This window comes from Suncus etruscus, chromosome 3 (assembly GCF_024139225.1).
Source record: "Suncus etruscus isolate mSunEtr1 chromosome 3, mSunEtr1.pri.cur, whole genome shotgun sequence".
In the NCBI taxonomy this organism is placed as follows: domain Eukaryota; kingdom Metazoa; phylum Chordata; class Mammalia; order Eulipotyphla; family Soricidae; genus Suncus; species Suncus etruscus.
The window spans coordinates 118005048-118024361 of NC_064850.1; the positions used below are offsets into that span (position 1 = coordinate 118005048).

General features: G+C 46.4%; 1 protein-coding gene and 1 non-coding gene across 2 annotated transcripts in view; one reads left to right on the forward strand and one right to left on the reverse strand.

Annotated features, from left to right (window-relative positions):
* Positions 1-19314, reverse strand: part of GAB1 (GRB2 associated binding protein 1) — a 118201-nt gene that overhangs the window by 59191 nt on the left and 39696 nt on the right. The window lies entirely within an intron of this gene.
* LOC126004755 (U6 spliceosomal RNA) lies at positions 11047-11150 on the forward strand. The gene has a single exon (XR_007494013.1). It is a non-coding gene; the product is annotated as a U6 spliceosomal RNA (small nuclear RNA).

A 19314-nucleotide genomic window follows, 5' to 3' on the forward strand; every position in this document is an offset into this window, starting at 1 on the left:
TTCAAGGTGTTTTTTTGTTTGGTTTTGGTTTTGGTTTTTGGTTTTTGGACCACACCCAGCAGTGCTCAGGGGTTACTCCTGGCTGTCTGCCCAGAAAGGGCTCCTGGCAGGCACGGGGGACCATATGGGACACCGGGATTCGAACCAACCACCTTAGGTCCTGGATCGGCTGCTTGCAAGGCAAACGCTGCTGTGCTATCTCTCCGGGCCCTCCAATTTTCAAGGTTTAAACATTAACCATACTTTTATTATACCACTACAAAACATAAAGCACGCTACTCTGATAGAATTTTTAAATGTATGCTTTATATATATATAAACACACACATACATATTTAACAGGATGTTTGTTTGAAATCATTAAAAAGAGTCACACGAGAAACAAAAAAAAATACAATCAGCTGTTCCTTCTGTATCATCAATGTTCAACATGTAGTCATTTGTTCACACTAAATAGCACAAAATGGTTTACCCGAGAATGAATTGTTCCTGTTCCACCAACTTATAAAGCTATATTTATTGGGCCCGAAGAGATAGCACAGCAGCGTTTGCCTTGCAAGCAGCTGATCCAGGACCAAAGGTGGTTGGTTCGAATCCCGGTGTCCCATATGGTCCCCCGTGCCTGCCAGGAGCTATTTCTGAGCAGATAGCCAGGAGTAACCCCTGAGCACCACCGGGTATGGCCCCCCCCAAAAAACAAACAAACAAACTATATTTATTGAGCCAGAGCAATAATACAATAGGTAGGGTGTTTGCTCTACACACAGTGACCCTGGCTCGATCCTCAACACCCCATCTGGTCTCCTGGGCCCTGCCAGGAGTAATCCCTGAGCAAAGAGCCAAAAGCACAAAATCCCTGAGCACAACAGAGTATGGCCCCCAAACCAAAATATATACTTTTTAATTAAAAAATATATACATTTCTACACACACACACACACACACACACACACGTGCTGGAGATCAGAGTCAGGTCTAATGTCTCTAAGACATGAGCTTTGTCATCAAGTCACATATCTTTTTGTTTGTTTGTTTTTTGTTTTGGGGCCACACCTAGCTGGAGGCATCAGGGATAACTCCTGACTGTCCTCTCAGGAATCATTCCTGGTGATGCTCAGGGTATCATATGGGGTGTTGGGATTGAACCCAGGTCAGCAAGTGCCTTACCTTCTATACTATCACTCCAGTCCTCAGAAACTGTGGGGTTTTTATGCTTGTTTTGGGGCCACACCCAGGGGTGCTCAGGGCTTACTCTTGACTGCTCTCAGGGATCACTACCTGAAGGGTCTTGGGGAGGACCATTCAGGGTCCGGGAATCAAACCTGAGTCGGCTGTGTGCAAGGCAAGTGCCCTCCCAGCTATACTACCACTCTGGCCCTGATGTTGTGTTTTAGGGTCTCCCTAACCCCTGCTCTCCAGTTTGGGGGCCCCTACACACTTAAGATAAGCACCTGATATGCTGAGTCTCCTCAATTCTTAACACAGTCCCACTGCAGTGGCAGGGAAAGCATCACTGCTTGAGGCCCAGCACCTGGGAGCAGTCACAATCTTGTCCTTTCAAAAATCCCCTCACAAATACAACCAGGTCACAAGTGTGCAGCTGCACCAAAGGCCACTACCCCAGTCCCTAGACACCATAGGAGGCCCCACTTGTGCTCTCATCTCCCCCACCCCTGTGCATCAAGAACATGGGGGTGCAAGAGAGAAGGAATTGTACCTAATGACATTTTTCTCTGCTGCTACAGCATTTTCTTCATTTCGTAAATGACTCACTTTTACTTTACCCCTAATTGAAAGAAGAAATAGGAAAGAAGAGGAAAAGGATTTAGAAACCCCACAGATATTCCACAATGATAACAGTGACTAAAGCAAGAACTTAAAAGTAAGACTCAGTGATGCAAGTGACTTCGAACCCAGGCACTGCATGAGCCTTGTTTTTGTTTTTTTTTCTTTGTTTTGGGGCCACACCCATTGACACTCAGGAGTTACTCAGGCTATGTGCTCAGAAATCGCTCTTGGCTTGGGGGAACCAGATGGGACACAGCGAGATCGAACCATAGTCCATCCTAGGCTAACGCTTGCAAGGCAGATGCCTTACGTCTAGCGCCACCACTCTGGTCCCTGCATGAGCCTTGAACACTACCCAGGTGTGGCCCCAAAGCACATCTGAGAATCACAAATGTGGCCTCTCAATAAAAATCAAAAGCTCCGAGGGGTCCAGAGGTGTAGTTCAGCAGTAAAATACACACCTGAGTTTGATCCCCTATCGCCCTCTCCTCCAAGTCGAAACCTTCATTTCAATAACGCAGGGATCATTTTAATAGAACTGAACTAGAAAGTAAGAATTCATGGATCATGCATGATTAAGGTGCTTTCCTTGCAACACAGCCAACCCCCCTGTGTCCAGCCCCAGCCCCACACAAGGTCCTCAGAGTCCTACCAGGAATAATTCCTGAGCTCAGAGCCATGAGGAAGCCCCTGAGCATAGCCAGGTGTGACTCAAAGGCAGCCAACCAAAGAATTCAAGCACTCTGTTCTAGCTTTTGATTCAAGTAAGTCAGACAGGTCCTACAAATCCTATTTCTTATACAAACTACACAAATCATTCCTTAGAGGTAAGACATTTAGGTAAAATATGGTTCCAGAGAATACTGTTCTAATTTTTGCCATTTGGGGGTGGGGGTAGAGAAATCAAAGCTAAGAACCAAACTCACTTCTACTTTCCTTCATCCTATCGACTTTGGACCATCTGTTTAAAATAACTGCAGCTATTTTCAGCAGTTAGGCAATGGGTTACTTATAAAAACAAAACCAGATGTCTGCTCCTGACCATCACCCATTATCAAACTCCGAGCAATACTCGCACACACAAGGGTGCAGGCTCTGTTACTTGCCAGGCCTAAAATTGTCTACTTAAAAATAAAATACTATGGAGCAACTCAGAACATCATTCCATCCCTTCTCATTGTTACTTAGCAATTCCTAAATATGCAAACAATAAAAGAAACCCGAGGAGGCACGTTTAACGAGCATTTAAAAATATCTGTCCTCACACCAGGTTACTCACAGCTTGGCCAGTCCTGAAGTGCGTTGTCTTCCACAGAGGAAAGTCTCTTCCTTCTTTACTTCTTCATTTTTACCTACAAAGTACTTTCTTCTAAACGTACAGAGTATTTCGTTTCTGGCTTGTCCCCCCCCACCCCTCACAAACAGTGACAAGTTAGAGGGAGAAAATAAAGGCTCAAAGAACCTTTATCAACTTTCCTCCCTCTCAAGAGTCCAAAGTAAAGTTTTTAAGAGAAAAATCCAGACGTTCCACTGACTTCTCTAAGCCCCCTGCTCTTTTGCCTTCACTTCTAAGCTTTGAAAACAACTTTGCTCCTAGAAAAAGTTTCTTTAGAAGCTGGTGTACTTTGTCCTGGCCGGGCCAGATAAGGGGTTCAGTTTAATTTAGGGGGCAGGCTACTGGCTGGAACAGCCAGAGCAGAGCTAATCTCCATTCCCGCCTTTCACCCACGCCCACCCCATCCACTGGCCCAGCCTTTTCCCTGCACTCTACCTGCCTGGTGTCTCATCTTGAAAGACACCCTCCAATTTCCAAACAAACCGACAAAGGAAATCTAGCACCTCAGAACAGCTCCCAAATTCCTCTTTCCTTTAACCAGAATATTTAAAGCCTCTTTAAGGCCTTAAAGCTCTTGCCCCTCCCCACCAGCTGGGACTTATATCCAAGGCTGGCCTGAGACAAAAGTCAATACTTTGACAATGCCCCTGGGGATAAGGAAGTGTCTAAACAGGGCTGGAGGGAGGTGGCCTTTACTCAGGAAACTGAGTCTGGGTATTTCTTTTGTTTATTTGTTTGTTTGTTTTGTTTGGGGCCATACCCAGTGGAGCTCAGGACTCACTCCTGGCAGGCTCAGGGACCTTATGGGATGCCAGGGATGGAACTGGGGTCAGCTATGTGCAAGATAAAAACCCTACCCAAAATCCTATCACTCTGGCCTGGCCCCTGGGTAGTTCTTTCACAAGTCTCACACACATTCAAGGCAAGAGCTTACAGTCAAGCTGATCCCAGCCGAGGGTCTGAACTCCCCGCAAGCCTACAATGCGGACCTGCTTGTTGGGACATTGATCTGCTTGTCCTCTTTACTTCAGTGCTCCGAGGTCAGTTTCCAACAGCACAGAGTTTAGCATAATCAATCAGACAAACAGGGTGCGCAGTGCCAGAGCCCTTCTGCATGCTGGGCCCAAATTAGCTCGTGAGTGAGGCTAGAAGGAGCCCCGTTGTTCCAGACCAAGACACAGTGCCTTGACGAGACTAGTGGTTTTCCCAAGGACAGACAGGCGGATCCTGCAACTGCTGATAAGGGTGGGCAAAGTTCACAGATCTCAGGCCCACTCACCCTCAGCCAATGCTGCTTACAAAGGAAAGAATTAAACTCCCCATACAGGGCCTTGCTCCATGCAGTACTGGGGGAGGGAGCAGGGGTAAATGAAGGGATGAGAATCTGCTCTGGTTTGCGCCCCCAGGACTGTCATCCTCTGGCTATGGGAGACCAAAGTCTGGACAAACCCACAAATCTTCCAAGAATCCAGACAGCAGTCCAAAGCTAAGAGAGACACTGGGCTGAGGGCTGAAACCTGTTCTTTCTTTTCTTTCTCTTTTTCTTTCTCTCTCTTCTTTCTCCTTCTCTCCTTCTCTCCTTCCTTCCTTCCTTCCTTCCTTCCTTCCTTCCTTCCTTCCTTCCTTCCTTCCTTCCTTCCTTCCTTTCTTCCTTCCTTCCTTCCCTCCTTCCTTCCTTCCTTCCCTTTCTCTTTCTCTTTCTTTCTCTCTGTCTCTCTCTCCTCTCTCCACATCCAAAATTCAACACACATCCAAAACAGCACAAACATACATACGTACAAAAATCAATACGTATCACAACATATCCAAAATTACCCATACACATTCAAAATCATACACGCATCCACACAAAATTCAACACACACAATACACATCCAAAATTCAATATATAGGACCAGAGAGATAGCACAGTGGTAGGGCGTGTGTCTTGCATGCAGCAAACCAGCACAGATGGTGGTTCGAATCCCAGTACCCCATATGGTCCCCTGTGCCTGCCAGGAGTGACTTCAGAGTGCAGAGTCAGGAGTAATCCCTGTATGCAACTGGGTGTGACACAAAAACAAAACAAAAACAAAAAAATTCAATATGTAACACACATTTAAAATCCTTATACACTCACACCCACAAAATATCTACATACACACATCCAAGATTACATAATGCACATCCAGAATTCTAAACACACTCAAAATTATACACACATCCAAAATTCAACACAAATACATATCCAAAATTACACACTTCTGGGCCCGGAGAGATAGCACAGCGGCGTTTGCCTTGCAAGCAGCCGATTCAGGACCAAAGGTGGTTGGTTCGAATCCCGGCGTCCCATATGGTCCCCCTGTGCCTGCCAGGAGCTATTTCTGAGCAGACAGCCAGGAGTAACCCCTGAGCACCGCCAGGTGTGGCCCAAAAACAAACAAACAAACAAACAAAAAAATTACACACTTCCAAAACCACACACACATACACACAAAATTCTACATATCACACACAATTCCAAATTACCAATACACATTCAAAAATCACACACAAAATACAATACACACAAACACACATCTGCTTCCAAACACACAACATCCACATCCAAATTCAACATACAACACACAATAGCACATTTAAAATTCTCACACACATTCACACCCCACAAAATATCTACATACACCCTAGCCAAGATTACATAATGCACATCCAAAATCCTACACATACACACAGACAGAGCTGCAAGCAAACAGGGCTGTGAGTCCCAGAATCAGAGGATCGCCAGCTCCGGGAGGACTGTGCTTTCTGCTGCGTACCTTACCAAGGGCTCCCACAGGTCCCCAATGCTCCCCACTATTCCCTCTTCTCCTGTAACTCAGGCCACACAGCCCCCTGCTACCCAGCAAGAAGCCAGGATGCAGATGAGAGAGGAGCTAGAGGCTGGGAGAGGAGACCTGGAGAGGTAAGTGTCTCATTCTGATGAGGTCACAAGGTAAGTGTCTCATCCTGATGAGGTCACACATCGACCTCAATATAGTGCAGGGTTGCTGCACAACCACATGATAGGGTGACACAGTACCCAAGACTGAGCCCAGGGCTCAGACACACAAGGCTTGTGTTCTACCACTAAAGTCACTGTGCCCAGCCCAAGATCATCTTCCTTATCATCTGTCTTCCCCAGAAATTTAGGGAGGGTCAGGGGAGGGAGAATGCAGGTCTGGAAATGCTCAGAGGGTAAAAGTGCATGTTCTGCACACCTCTGGCACCTGACTGCTCCTTGAGCACTGCTGATGTGTCCAGCACATCCCCATAATAAACAACTACAACTGTGCAGGTCAGAAAGATCGTACATGGGTGAGGGAGCTTAACCCACATCTCCCCAAGCCAAGTTTGAAAGCCCAGCATTCTCCAAACACCTCCAGGGGTCAGTCCTGAGCAGAGTCAGAAATGCCCAAGCACCACCAGGTATGACTCAAACCCTCTCCTTATCATCTTGCTTAAAATCCCATAATCTCAGGTCTAAGTGATAGCACAGTGGTAGAGCGTTTGTCTTGCTGGGACAAGGCTGACCTGGGACAGATCCAGGTTCGATTCCCGGCATCCCATATAGTCCCCTGACCTCCAGGAGCAATTTCTGAAAGTAGAGCCAGGAATAATCCCTGAGCACCGCCTTGTGTGGCTAAACCCCCCCCCCAAAAAAAGCAACCCCATAATCTTGGGGCTGGAGCAACAGCACAGCAGAGAGGGCATTTGCCTTGCATGTGACTGACCCAGGTTTGATCCTTGGCATCCTATCTGATCTCCCTGCCAGGAAAGTGATTCCTGAGCACACAGCCAGGAGTAACCTCTGAACACTGCCAGGTATGGCCCTAAAACAAGCAAGCAAACAAAAATTAATCTCCAGCAAAGCTCTTAGAATGGCCAGAGTCCACCCATTTCTTCACTTGACAACATCTACCGGAACAATGTTTGCATGAGATTCTGCACAAAGAATACAACACACATCCCCTTATCTAGGGGGAGTAAGTCCCCAGACATCCAGAGAATGCCTGCAGGGGTGAATAAGGCCAAACCCGATAGATCCTGTCTTTCTCTATCCATACCTATAATCAAGTCCAATTTATAAATAAGGCACAGGAAGCGATGAACCACAATAATGAAAAAACAATGGTAAAAACAGGCTATAATAAAGTTTATGTGGTTGTGGTCTGTCTTGAGATATCCAACTGTGCAAAATATTTTTGGGACACGGTTGACCGCAAATAACTGAACTGACCACGAGTAACTGAAACTGTGCATGGCCAAACCACGAATGAGGAGGGTCTGAAGAGCAAATATGAGTGGAGTAAGGAGTGGAAAAAGCAGGCGCTTTCCCAGAATTGTAAGGGCTTGGCTCCCTCCCCCCACAAATGGGTGAAAAGTCAGGAATAGGTTGTCTTATTCTTGAGTAACTGTCAAGTGCTAGTGATGAGGAAAATTCATCACATCACCTGGCATATTTGGGAACAGCTAAGAGAGTGGACCTTAAAAGTGCTCATTTGGGGCTGGAGTGATATCACAGAGAGGAGGGTGTTTGTCTTGCTCGTGGCTGACCCAGGTTCGATCCCGGCATACCCTAGGGTCCGCCAAGCAATTCCAGGAATGACCACAGAGCGCAGAGCCAGGAGTAATCCCTGAGCACCATTTGTTGTGGCCCAAAAAAACAAAAAAGAAAAAAAAAAGTGTTCATCAAATAGAAAGAAATGGTACCACACAGGGGTGGGGCTTGCTGAGTTGTATAGAAGAGACCATTTATATACAAAGAGTGGATCATTACATTGAATGCCTGAAAATAAGGGTTTGGTTTTGAGGTTGAATCTGGTGGTGCTCAGAGCCTCCTCCTGACTCTGTGCTGACGGATCACTCCTGGCAGTGCTCTGGAAACAAAAAGGATGTCTGGGATGAAACCTGGCAGCAGGTCATAGAGTTAAGGAGACAGAATCAAGTCTCACCCCGAGGCAGGCAGAGCAAGCCTGTTAGCCGATGCCAGTATGGGGGTGCCCAGGGAACCCCATGTGTCCTGCTGTGAGCAAGAACTGAGGTCCATGAAGCAGGCAGAGGAGTAAATACGTGAACGTGGCAAAGGAGGGTTCTGAGGGCCCAGCAGAGAGATGGAGAGTGAAGCCCAGGTGAGTGGAGCTGAGGGCAGAGCCGGGCATTGGCCACTTTAGAGGGTAGGAGGACAGTGAGAACCTCAGCAAGGAGCCTCAGCCTCCCGCAGGCAAACAGAACTCAGCCACGCTGGAAGTCTCTTGTAAATGGGGCAGGCAGAGCATGCTATATCTATGAGCCATTAGGTTCTGTTCTTGTGTTTCTCCCTTCAAGTCCATCAGCCACCATAGGGGCTATGTGGCAGCAAGAGCCAATGGCAGGCCTCACCTCTGGGCACAAACCAGGGCCAACGGACCACACAAGTGACCCATGAGGCCTCGCTTAAAGGTGCTGGGGCCCGAGAGAAAATCCAGCAGAGAAGAAGCTTACCTTGCACATAAGTGACTCTGACTTAAGCCCAGCACCACAGAGAGTCCTCAGAGCCCTGCCAGGTGGGATCTTTGAGCACAGAGCCAGGAGTCAGCCCTGAGTGAGCACTGCCGGGTATGGCCCTCAGATCAAAAATTAATGACAGTAATAAAAAGTAAAGGTTTGAATGTACCAAGGCCTAGGTTCTCTGAGTGGCTCACACTGCTTATGAAGTCCCTGACTATAACCCTTTCTCCAACTTCCTTTTTCCCTAACCTTTCTTTTGGTATATAAAAGCCCATCTGGATTACATGACCTCCCCGCACCCTGGTAGGTGGGGTTTTGGATAATAAAGAAAAGGGTCTGGCTTTTGGGTGAAAGAGGAAGAACAGGGCGCATAGGCAGCACATGAGGAATAAAGTGAGCTGACTCCATTGACTATCTTTTCTGCTTACTTGGTGTATTATTTCTCTGCTACTACCCTGCTTCTTCAGACCTGTCCATCTGAGGGGTTAGAAACACAGTGCCTAGGGTGGTCTCACCCAACTCATGTACTTATATTTTATTTTTATTCTACACTTGACAAGAGCACAGAACATCCTTCTCCCCATTTTCCCACAGGGGCCCATGGAGTTCTATGAACATCCAAACTTGCTCATAGCTGTTCAACTCCACTCCTGAGACAAGCCAGGAGAAAGAAGTAGGGGACAGGTCCCTGACAATCTCATTAGATGGTCCTACACTCAGGTCTAATATATTGCCACCCACACTCCCAACCCCATTCTCTATTAGTAGCTTCTGTTGCAAGGGGTCTGACTTATTCAGGAGATGACTTTTCAGCCTCTCTTGCAGCTAGTCCCGACAGGGACCCTGTTCTGGCCAACAGGAAGTTAGGGGCAAACGATCAATAGCTTTTATTCTTTTATACCTGAGCACTGACCTGCACACAGGCAGCTGGTAGCCACTGCTGCAGAGACCAGCAACTTTCAATCTCTCCAGCACCTGACCCTCAGTGAAAACCACTGGTGCGGGTCCCCATGCTCTTCAAGAGGGGGTGAGCATCTCTGGCAGTGCAGAGGGGTGACCCCCTCAGGTTGGCAGAGAAGAAAAGGGTTAGGCATTTGTGCACCAAGGTGACACTCAAATCCTAATGACTGCAACCAGCTGGACAATTCTGAGAGAAAAAAAAAGGGAGAAGAAGCCCAGAAACACTTCACAGGTGCAGTCCCTGTACTGGGTGGAATCTCTGCATTTGGCCTTCCATGTCCGAATTTAGCTCAATGCCCAAGGCTGAGTGCAGAGGAACAAACAACTTTGTTTCAGTGGAACAAAATACTCCACAAACCTTTCATCCCAAAAACTAAGACCCAGTGAAAGCTTTCTCTGTGTCACATGCTTCTATGCAAACTCTCTCTTCCCCTGAAAGCAACTAGTATCGATTACTGTTTCTTTTTTTTTTTTATTACTGATAAGGTTCAGAGGTTAAAGAAAACTTGAACCAGATCAATATTACACTACTTCTAAGCAGTCACACAGATTCAGAAACCAGGGGCACAAGTCTCTCAGGCAGCATCTCCTCTTCCCCCATCAGCTCCTTCCTATCCAGGACATGCAACAGTGATCAATTCTGGGGTGATATTTAGTGATGCCTCTATCATCCCAGTTTTAACTTGCAAGATGGAAGCACCCCTGAGACTCACAGTTTCTCTGGCTTCATAACTATGGCTTGCTAAGAGACAAGTAAGTCTTGAACCATGAGGTTCAATGACTTACCCTGACTCCTTGGAAGGCAGTGATAATGAGACAGTGTGGGTTGGTTATACAAGAGAGCACCAGGACAAGAGCCCCCAGCCCCCAGCTATCACCATCACTATCACCACTACCACCACCAATGCCAATGATCCTAGGTTGTTGGACATCTAGTCTACCAGGCTCAACAGAGCTGGAAAGGAGTTCCTCAATGCACCAACAAAGAAAAGAACTGCTATTTCTCCTTCCCTTTTTTTTTTTTTTTAGAGGAGGAGATGGAGGTAAAAGAAAGGTAGTTTGGGAGAGAAAAAACACCCAGAACTGCTCAGGAAATAGTATGAGGTGCCAGGTTAAGTGTCAACCCCTGTACTATCTCTTTGGTCCCAAATGCTGATTTTCTTTTTGGGAAAGGGGATGCAACCAACTCCTGGTGTAGACATTTCAGTCAACTGTGACATCCCTGTCTGTCTTCCTCTTGGGGGCAGAGCCAACACAGGGGTCACTAGGATTTGTCTATCTCCACCCCTCACCTTCTTGTCCTGTCCAGCTAGACACTCAAAAGAAATAAAGTCCAGGAAAATTTAAAACAGAGCCAGTGACACCACACCAGACGTTTACTGTAGGTGAACTCAAAACTCAATTGCAAAATAAAATTGTTCTCCCAACTTCAAACTTAAGAAGGGGGAAAAACTGTGCTCTCTTCGGCAGCACATATACTAAAATTGGAATGATGCAGAGATTAGCATGGACCCTGTGCAAGGATGACACACAAATTCGTAAAGTGTTCCATATTTTTTAAAAGAGAAAGGAAAGGGGGGGGAGAGGGACTGTTACCAAATTACTTTGCTACTTTTGATACCACAAGCTGATCTTTGAAAATTTCACTGGGTTAAGTCAGAAGTAACAAAGATTAATTAGAATTATGTGTCGCAATGATATAGTAGCACTATATCATGATCAATGATATCGTAGTCTCACTCATCTGTGGGTTTTAAGAAAAATAAAAGATAGTATGGCAATAATACCCAGAGACCATAGAGATGAGGTCTGAAAGGACCAGCCCATGATATAAAGCTTACCACAAAGAGTGGTGAGTGCAGTTAGAAAAATAACTACATCAACAACTATCAGGAAAATGGTATGAGTGAAAGAAATAGAATGCCTGTCTGGAATACAGTTGGGGTGAGGGAGGAGGTAGGTGGGGGCATCGGTGGTAGGAAGGTTGCACTGGTGAAGTGGGGTATACTTTTTTCCCCCTACCCTGGGCTATACTTTTTTTTATGACTGAAACCCAACTAAAAACATGTATGTAACATGGTGCTTAAATAAAGTACTAATAATAATAAATAAAAAGAGTTATATGTCGCAATCATGTCTTGATGCCCTAGTATCACATAAGGATGTTTAGTTAGAGATGTGCAAATGGAATGTGTCTGTCTCCCCACTACCCCTGGATCTGGGTGTGGTCCTGGGGGCCCCCACATGGCCAGGTGACAGGGCTATCCCAGGAACCTCGGGGTCTGTGCAACGTTGCAACCTGGTTGGTTGAGAATCACTGGTGAAGCCACAACACCACTTGGGAGCAGCCCCCCACACACACACCACACAGAGAGAGAGAGAGAGAGAGAGAGAGAGAGAGAGAGAGAGAGAGAGAGAGAGAGAGAGAGAGAGATCTGACAAACAGGGAAACATCTCTGACAATGAGTTCTGGAGAAAGAACAATTTTCAAAAATTATAATTCATGGAGCCAGAGAGTTAGCATGGAGGTAGTACGTTTGCCTTGCATGCAGAAGGACAGTGGTTTGAATCCTGGCATCTCATATGGTCCCCAGAGCCTGCCAGGAGTGATTTCTGAGCATAGAGACAGGGTAACCCCTGAGCGCTGCCGGGTGTGACCCAAAAACAAAAAAAAAAGAATTCTAATTCATGAGTATGGCTTCCAGTTGGAGAAAAGAGTCAAAAGCAAGTGCTGAATGAAACAAGAATTAAACAAGAATCATGGGCTTGTCTCAACTGAGCAGCAGCTAAGACCCAGAAGAAGTCAGATGCTTATTAGGGAGGTATGGGGGAGGGGTGGGGTAACCTAGCCCATGACATAGGATTCAGGACAAAGTGGGGAGCAGGAGACATATCTCCTGCCTCCTCTCCCAAGACACATGGGGTCTGGGTTATAGGTTTGTGTGGAGACAATAATAAAGAAAAGTGTGAAGGCATCCAGCTAGCAGACCCTAAGTTCCCAGTTAACAGCCAGTCTCATCTGAGCCTCTACTCAGTACAGGCTTCTTATTCAGAACCAATCCCCAAAAGGCCTGCACCAACCCCTGTCCTGTGCTTTTCCAATGACTGAATTTCAACAATGGAAAACACAACGTTGGAAAGAAACTGTTCAGGAAAAGGTGCAGGCAGGGAGTTGCAGGAAAATGATAAAATTCCAACTGCCTTTCCAAAACAATAAAATCATCCTTTCCCAAGCCCCAACCAACTCCCAGAGCAAAGCAGAAGAAGATTCTAGAATTACAAGATTCCTAACGAAAATACACATTCACTGGTTTCTTTAATGAATTCTTTCTCCACAGGGTCATCTGGAAGGGGGGGGGGTGAAGCATTGGGTAATCACTCACACACACACACACCCTCTCACACACACAAACACACACAGCTTTATGTAGAACGAAATGTTATTTGCCCTAAAAACCATTTAGTTCCCAAAGACAAGATTTTCTCTTATTTCTTTCTTTTTTGAGACCACACCCGGGTATACTCAGGGCTTACTCAGGAATCACTCCTGATTTGAGCTCAGGGGACCATATGGGATGCCAGGGATAGAATCCAGGTCAGCCACATGCAAGGCAAATGCCCTGCCTGCTGAACTATTGCTCCAGCCTCAAAGAGTACATTTTCAACACTAAAGACACTTAACAAAATGCATCTGTCTGTCTCTCCACAGAGACCAGCATAAGGACAGCCCTGGGCACCTAACCTGCAGGGCCAGAGAAAGGACAACCCCCAGCAATAAGGCTATTGCTCCTTTTAGTTTTGGGGCCAGATCCAGCAGGGCTCAGGGTTTCTTACTGGATCACTCCATGCTCAGTGAGCCTTGGGGAGGCCATGGGCACCATGTCCGGCCTTAGCTCCCAGCCCATAGCTCTCTCTCTGGCTCCCAGAGTGCAGCTTTGTTTCCTGTGGGGGATGAGGATCCAGTCCTGTCCTGAAACTTGGATCAGCTCTCTAGAGAAGGCCTCGCCTTTCATTCCTGCACTATCTTCAAGTCCGTATGAAACTCCCCCAAGAATGCTACTCGTTCTTGCCATGAACTGTAGTAACAGAGAGCAGTCATTCGTAGCCAGGAACTGAATGACCCCCAATGGCCTGATGACCCCTGGCCTCAGCGTAGAAATGGGAGATCAAGAGAACTTCCAGGATCACCAAGCCCTGTCAAATGAACCCCGATACATTCCAGTCCAGAGGCCCAGAATCTGATTGTCACACCAGGCCAATGCATACTCAATCCACCCAGTGCCAGGCCCAGCCTCGCCTAAAACTGAGCCGTAGGGAGCCTTGCACTCTGCTCCCCCAGTCACCCAAGTACTCTACTTTCTGGCTGCTCCTTGGTCTTTAAGGGAAGTAGAGGAAACTCGCTTTCACCATCAGTCTACGTGGACATCAGCCCCTTCAGAAAAGACACACACATGGGTCCCTGCATCACAGTTGTTCCTGTTATGACTCCCTCTAGGAACCAAAAACTGAGATTCCTAAGGAGCCAACTGTTGAATGGTCAGAAAGGTGGGGAGTCAGGTTCCTGCACCTCCATCACACATTACTACTCAAATGGGTGACTCATCCAGATGCCTGTGGAGGAATTCCTCAGCACAAAAGCTCCTCAAAGGATGGGGAACAACCAGAGAAGCAAGTGTGTATAAACTCACCCAACAGCCAGAAGATCCTCTCGAAGCAGAGCGAAGGACCAGTGAGGCCAGGGACAGCCTAGTACGTGTATGCAGAGTCAGACCTCAGCACTGCTACAGAGAGTCGTGACCATGGGAAGGCTCTTTCCAGCTAGAAGCGCGCCTCTGTGAATCACATTCTACTTTAAATGCATGGGAGGAAGTCAGCAGCACAAAAAATTCCATGGTCAAATCCCTTTGTAAGACCCGAAGCTCATCATAATCACCCTCGAATACAATTTCCCTTAGATTTTCCCAAGCAGTTTATGTTCTATTCCATACCCTAATGAGGTTTAGTGGGCAGTCACAAAGGTCTTAGGTAAATGCGCTGTGGGAAGAAATAGAACGCCACATTCTTTATGAATCGAGTGAAGCCAGCTAGCTTGCTTTTGGGTTTCTAAATCTTCTAAGCCTCCCAGCACGAGGAATGATCAGCTTTACTCCTAATCACATTTTCAGGTAAGAAAATTAAGGTCTTGGGTCTTAATAGTACAGTCACATACACATGGCTGTAACCAACTCAGGTTCAACGCCTGGTATCCCATATGATCCACTGAGCACTGCCCAGGAATGATTCCTGAATGCAGAGCAAGGAGTAGGCCAGGCCCTGAGCACCATTCCGTGTGTCCCACCCCCCAAAAAAAATAAAGTTCTTCAGGGGTGAAGCTTATGTGTCCAACCCAGGTTCTGTCCCTGACACCACTTGGTCCAGCTAGATTTACCATAGTAGGCTCCACCCAGCACTGCAGGGTTCAAACCACACCACATCTTTGGTCCCTGGCAATTAAAAGGTCAGGCTGAGTTAACTGAAAATCACTGGAAATGGTCCCTGGGACCCATGAGCATCACTGGACTCCAAAAAGAAAACAAAAAGTCTTGGTGAAACCAGTGGAAGGAACAAAATTAGAAGCAATGAGCAATTTAATATTCAGCTCAGTGTGAAGAGAGGCAGATGGCTGGTCCATGTAGCTTGACTCCTGATATAGGGAACCTAGTGAGGCCCATCACATGGAAAACACAGCAGCAGAGCCAGAGCCACAGCATGGCGGGGAGTGCACTTGCCTTGCCTTTAGATTTACAACATCCTCTAAGGTCCCTCAAGAACTGCTTAGAAGTGATTCCTGAGAACACAGCCAGGACTAACTCCTGAGAATCACTCTGGAGCCTTCCTCATAAAACAAAATACTATAGGGAAAGGTGTAGTGATTGGGTCTCAAGGTCAGAGAGGCCACTGGAGGAAACCTGGAGAGTGGCACTTTGAGCTGAGAAAGTGATTAAGAGCCACTCATTCTCAGAAAGTGAGGAACAGGTTCCCCTTTCTGAGCGAACAACAGTAGCCTAGCGCCACTCCCTATACACTCCCACAGAAACGGCCCTGCTTTGCGACTTAACTTTATCAAACTTCCAAACCACCAAATTTGTTTTGGATCTAGAAATCCTGCATTGCACAACACTTTAATATCTTGAGTAGTGTGAGCCTAGTACTATCCCAAGAAATCTGATGGGAAAATTCCATAGCAATTCCAAGCTCAGTAAAAACAGTAACATAGAAGGCTCAACTGGCACCATCCTCAGTCTAGTAAATCCTGACACTGGCTTTAGTAAGCACCAAGCAGAGATAGAACAAGCATTTCAAACTAACCCATGTTTGTATCTAAGCTTTGATAATTCCATCTGCCTTTGTGTTGTAACAAACAATATGGAGAAAGTTAAGTTCTTCTGTGTTTCTTAGAGGGCAGAATATAGGAATGTGTAGATGATTTGGGGGACACTAGCAAAGGGAGGGTCACTCTGGTGGTAGGATTGGTGTCTGAATATTTAGTTCCTGAAATAACTGTAGTATAAACAACTTGGTAAATAAATATAATAAAAAATTATAAGAAAAATTTAAGAAAAAAGCCAGATTCAGGGAGCAGGAGCGATTCTGGAGACTCGAGCAAGCAGTGGCCTCTCCAGGGATAGGGAGGAAGCCATGAGCACCACCAGGTATGATGCCCCCCCAACCTAAACAAAGCCAAATTTTAACCCAGCTAATAAGAAGGGGGCAATTCAAGCATGATTTTGATGGCCACGTCAAGAGAAAAAAAAAAAAAAAAACAGAAATGAGGACAAATAAATACCACTAACAAGTTTTCCCTGGTCTTTGAGATTCCTGCATCTACCAGAAACTTTTTGGATAAGATCCTGGTGTCTAAGTTCAGATGTAGCTGTCTTATGCTAGGACAAAGCAAGCAGAAATTCAGAAGGCACATTTGGCTAAGGGGACAAGAACACTGTCATAGTATCAAGCGTAGAACAGAAGAGACCCCATTTTGTCCAGCCAATGTTAAGTTTCCATTTAAGGGCTAAGTTTCTATCCCAACAATAATGATACAAACCCCCAGGCTCTATAAACCACAATATACAATATACCACCCTAGACATCTAGCCATAGAAGGATATGATGAAACACCCTAGCCCTCGATGGCAAACCTATGGTACGCGTGACAGCGGTGGCACGCGGAAAGGTCCACAATTAAGATATTCGGCATGGCGGGAGGCAAGTGTGCCAGTGTCTGCTTTGCAGCTCACCTGGCAACAGGGCCGGACTGGCCACTGAGGACCGGGCATTATGCGGCAGTATGGGCACTCGGGCTCAAAAAGGTTAGCCATCACTGCAAACAATAGCCAATCAATTTAAAGGTTGAGACTTCCTGCTTCTATAACCTGTCTTGTGACCCCCCCTGGGCGGGGTTGCTTCCTGAAGGAGGTGGCCCTGGCCAGTCAATTTGTAGCTTGTTGGTAGATGAAATAAAGCTTTGCTTCTTTATTTCAAACTATGTGGTCTCGTCCTTCGACTTCGGACCCTAACAATGGCAAGCTGGGTGCCCTGTACCGCCAGCTTGGAACCCGCCACCATCTCCTAGAATCAGACATCTTCAGCAGGACGGAGAGAAAGACAGTGAGAGAGATACGGGAGAAGCTCAGGGTGAGACGAGAGGGATCTTCACATATGAGAAGTTCTGAGCTGTGCATGATGGCCCGGCATGGCTCAGCCCGAGCCGTCTCTGTATTTCATCAACCTGCTGAAAGCTGACTGTCACCAGGAGGGACAAAGTGTGAGAACTAGAGCTGAAGAGAGACAATACGAAGGGCAGAGCACTTGTCCTGCATGCGGCAGACCCAGGTTCACTCCCCGACACCTTATGGAGTCAGAAAAGAGGATTTCTTGAAGTAAGTATGATAACACAAAGTTCTTGGTTGTTGAGATGAGTCTGACAATAGACTCAAAAGCTAATATTTAATTTGATATTCCTGGGGCTGGAGAGATAGTACAGTGGTAGGATGTTTGCCTTGCAGGCAGCCAAATCCAGAATGAACGTGGTTCAAATCCTGGCATCCCTTATGGTCCCCCGTGCCTGCCAGGAGCAATTTCTGAGCACAGAACCAGGAGTAACTCCTGAGTGCTGCCTGGTCTGACTCAAAAACAAACAAACAACAAAAATTTGATGTTTCTTCATGTAAGAACAATTTTTTTTTGTCACATGCAGCAATACTCTGGAATTCCTCCTGCTCTGTACTCAGGAATCACTCCTGGTGGTACTCTGGGACCACATGGGATACTGGAGATCAACTGGTGTTGGCCACATGCCAGGCAAGCACCCTTCTCCCTGTACTATCACTCCAGTACCCTCCATGTGATAATTCTTAGGCAGATAGAACATGCCCTGGACCAGAGCAACAGTACAGCAGGTAAGGGCACTTGCCCTGAACACCCTGAGCACTGAAAGGATAGAACCCTGAATGCAGAGCCAGAAGTAAGTCCTGAGCACCACTGAGTATGGTCTGAAAACCAACATTAAACAGGTACAGGGAACTTGTTTTTCTTTTCTTTTTCCCTTCCCTCCCCCTCCGGAACTTGTTTCTTCTTCCAGAATTAATCTCCCAACACCACGCTGGGAACAGCCCCAGTGCAGCCCGTGTGGTCTCAAAAGCAAAAAATACAAAATAAAACAAAAATAGCAAATAAATGACGGGACCTCCCCTAAGGTAAAACAATAGCCCCAGAGTGTTACATGGTTCCCTTGAGATGGTTTCCATAAGTGATACTTGGCAGCCTCTTGCTTTAGTCTCTTGGTTTAGTTTAGTTTTTTGATCTTGGTAAGACAGTATTATGTCATATCAATTAAGAGTGGTTGAGATACAAACACCCGACTATATTCAGAGCTTACTCCTGGCTCTGTGCTCAAGGATCACTCCTGGCAGTGCTAGCCAAGTTTCTCTCTCTCATCCTGAGTTCCCCGCCTTTTCCTTTCCTCTGCCAGTGCAAAAGTACTGTTAGGCTTGGCTTTTCTGCTTGTTGAATTTATTTCCGCTGAAGTATAAGGCTTGGCTTCTATCTCTGTTAAAATGACCCCTGCCTATTCTCCGTGCAAAGTTACTCCTGGGGCCAGAGAGATAGAACAGTGGTGGGGTGTTTGCCTTGCAAGTGGCTGACCCAGGAGGAACCCAGTTCAATTCCTGGCATCCCATATGGTCCCCCGAGCCTGGCAGGACTGATTTCTGAGCACAGAGCCAGGAGTGGCTTCTGAGCAGTGCCAAGTGTGACCCAAATACCAATCAATTAATCAATCAATAAATAAAGTTTTAAAAAAAGGAAGTTACTCCTGACTTTGCATTCAGAAATTATTCCTAGAAGTGCTCAGGGGACCATATGGGATGTCAGGGATCAAACCCAGGTCAGCCATGTGTGAGGCAAACCCTTCCCCGCTGTGCTATCACCAGTTCCTTCCATGCAGTATTTCACAGGAGGCCCTGAGCTCTGTCCCAGCCAACTTTATGTCATCTCCATATGCAGTAAGCAGATCCACAAACTTTTCTGAGTGATGAGCAAAGTTACTTGGTTACAAAAGAAGAACAACTCCATGTCATTCTTTTAGAGACGCAACTCAAAAACTAATAAGTACTCTTTTAGGATACCAAAAAAACTGCAAACACTCGGAACTAATCCTGCATCTGATCTGGGCATTTTCCAGA